This window comes from Hypanus sabinus, chromosome 29 (genome assembly GCF_030144855.1).
Source record: "Hypanus sabinus isolate sHypSab1 chromosome 29, sHypSab1.hap1, whole genome shotgun sequence".
NCBI classification, from domain to species: domain Eukaryota; kingdom Metazoa; phylum Chordata; class Chondrichthyes; order Myliobatiformes; family Dasyatidae; genus Hypanus; species Hypanus sabinus.
The window spans coordinates 1,217,501-1,220,624 of NC_082734.1; the positions used below are offsets into that span (position 1 = coordinate 1,217,501).

The window sequence follows — 3,124 nt, forward strand, 5'->3', positions numbered from 1 at the left end:
TGTGTTTGTGTGTGTGAGAGAGAGAGACCGACCGACCCTCACCTTGTGTGTGTGTTTGTGTGAGAGGGAGAGAGAGACCGACCCTCACCGTGTGTGTGTGTGTGTGAGAGAGAGAGAGAGAGACCGACAGACACTCTCCTTGTGGGTGTGTGTGAGAGAGAGAGAGAGAGAGAGAGAGAGAGAGACTGACCAACCCTCACCTTGTGTGTGTGTGTGAGAGAGAGAGAGAGATCGACCCTCACCTTGTGTGTGTGTGTGTGTGAGAGGGAGAGAGAGACCGACCCTCACCGTGTGTGTGTGTGTGTGTGGGTGTGTGTGAGAGAGAGAGAGAGACCGACCCTCACCTTGTGTGTGTGTTTGTGTGAGAGGGAGAGAGAGACCGACCCTCACCTTGTGTGGGTGTGTGTGAGAGAGAGAGAGAGACCGACCCTCACCTTGTGTGTGTGTGTGTGTGTGTGTGTGTGTGTGTGGGTGTGTGTGAGAGGGAGAGAGAGACCGACCCTCACCTTGTGTGTGTGTGTGTGAGAGAGAGAGACCGACCGACCCTCACCTTGTGTGTGCGTGTGTGTGTGTGTGAGAGAGAGATCGACCCTCACCTTGTGTGTGTGTGTGAGAGAGACCGACCGACCCTCACAGTGTGTGTGTGTGTGAGAGACAGATCGACCCTCACCTTGTGTGTGTGTGTGAGAGAGAGACTGACCGACCCTCACAGTGTGTGTGTGTGTGAAAGGGAGAGACCGACCGACCCTCACCTTGTGTGTGTGTGTGTGTGTGTGTGTGTGAGAGAGAGAGAGACCGACAGACACTCTCCTTGTGGGTGTGTGTGAGAGAGAGAGAGAGAGAGACTGAACGACCCTCACCTTGTGTGTGTGTTTGTGTGAGAGGGAGAGAGAGAGAGAGAGAGAGACCGACCCTCACCGTGTGTGTGTGTGTGTGTGAGAGAGAGAGACCGACCGACCCTCACCGTGTGTGTGTGTGTGTGTGTGTGTGAGAGGGAGAGAGAGACCGACCCTCACCGTGTGTGTGTGTGTGTGTGTGTGTGTGAGAGAGAGACCGACAGACACTCACCGTGTGTGTGTGTGTGTGTGTGAGAGAGAGAGAGAGAGACCGACAGACACTCTCCTTGTGGGTGTGTGTGAGAGAGAGAGAGAGAGAGAGACTGACCAACCCTCACCTTGTGTGTGTGTGTGAGAGAGAGAGAGAGAGAGACAGATCGACCCTAACCTTGTGTGTGTGTGTGAGAGAGAGAGAGACTGACCGACCCTCACTGTGTGTGTGTGTGTGTGTGAGAAAGAGACCGAGCCTCACCTTGTGTGTGTGTGTGAGAGAGAGAGAGACCGACCAAACCTCACCTTGTGTGTGTGTGAGAGAGAGAGAGAGAGACCGACAGACACTCTCCTTGTGGGTGTGTGTGAGAGAGAGAGAGAGAGAGAGACTTACCAACCCTCACCTTGTGTGTGTGTGTGAGAGAGAGAGAGAGAGAGACAGATCGACCCTAACCTTGTGTGTGTGTGTGAGAGAGAGAGAGACTGACCGACCCTCACTGTGTGTGTGTGTGTGAGAAAGAGACCGAGCCTCACCTTGTGTGTGTGTGTGAGAGAGAGAGAGAGAGAGACAGATCGACCCTAACCTTGTGTGTGTGTGTGAGAGAGAGAGAGACTGACCGACCCTCACTGTGTGTGTGTGAGAGAGAGAGAGACTGACCGACCCTCACTGTGTGTGTGTGTGTGTGAGAAAGAGACCGAGCCTCACCTTGTGTGTGTGTGTGTGTGTGTGTGTGTGTGAGAGACCGCCCGACCCTCACCTTGTGTGTGTGTGTGAGAGGGAGAGAGACTGACCGACCCTCACTGTGTGTGTGTGTGTGTGTGAGAAAGAGACCGAGCCTCACCTTGTGTGTGTGAGAGAGCGACCGACCCTCACCTTGTGTGTGTGTGTGAGAGAGAGGGAGAGACCGACCGACCCTCACCTTGTGTGAGTGTTTGTGTGAGAAAGACTGATCGACCCTCACCTTGTGTGTGTGTGTGTGTGTGTGTGAGAGAGAGACTGACCGACCGACCCTCACAGTGTGTGTGTGTGTGAGAGGGAGAGAGAGACCGACCCTCATCGTGTGTGTGAGAGAGAGAGACCGACCAAACCTCACCTTGTGTGTGTGTGAGAGAGAGAGAGAGAGACCGACAGACACTCTCCTTGTGGGTGTGTGTGAGAGAGAGAGAGAGACTGACCAACCCTCACCTTGTGTGTGTGTGTGAGAGAGAGAGAGACCGACCCTCACCTTGTGTGTGTGTGTGTGTGTGAGAGGGAGAGAGAGACCGACCCTCACCTTGTGTGTGTGTTTGTGTGAGAGGGAGAGAGAGACCAACCCTCATCTTGTGTGTGTGTTTGTGTGAGAGGGAGAGAGAGACCGACCCTCACCTTGTGTGTGTGTGTGGGTGTGTGTGAGAGAGAGAGACCGACCGACCCTCACCTTGTGTGTGTGTTTGTGTGAGAGGGAGAGAGAGACCGACCCTCACCTTGTGTGTGTGTGTGTGTGTGTGTGTGAGAGAGAGAGACCGACCGACCCTCACCTTGTGTGTGTGTGTGTGTGAGAGAGAGGGAGAGAGAGACCGACCCTCACCTTGTGTGTGTGTTTGTGTGAGAGGGAGAGAGAGACCGACCCTCACCTTGTGTGTGTGTGTGTGTGTGTGTGAGAGAGAGAGACCGACCGACCCTCACCTTGTGTGTGCGTGTGTGTGTGTGTGAGAGAGACCGACAGACAGTCTGCTTGTGTGTGTGTGTGAGAGACAGATCGACCCTCACCTTGTGTGTGTGTGTGAGAGAGAGACCGACCGACCCTCACAGTGTGTGTGTGTGTGAGAGAGAGAGACCGACCGACCCTCACCTTGTGTGTGCGTGTGTGTGTGTGTGTGTGTGTGAGAGAGAGAGAGAGACCGACAGACACTCTCCTTGTGGGTGTGTGTGAGTGAGAGAGGAGAGAGAGAGAGAGAGAGAGAGAGAGAGAGAGAGAGAGAGAGAGACTGACCGACCCTCACCTTGTGTGTGTGTTTGTGTGAGAGGGAGAGAGAGACCGACCCTCACCGTGTGGTGGGTGTGTGTTGTGAGAGAGAGAGACCGACCGACCCTCACC

General features: G+C 54.5%; 1 protein-coding gene across 1 annotated transcript in view; it reads left to right on the forward strand.

Annotated features, from left to right (window-relative positions):
- Positions 1-3,124, forward strand: part of pitpnbl (phosphatidylinositol transfer protein, beta, like) — a 44,162-nt gene that overhangs the window by 14,672 nt on the left and 26,366 nt on the right.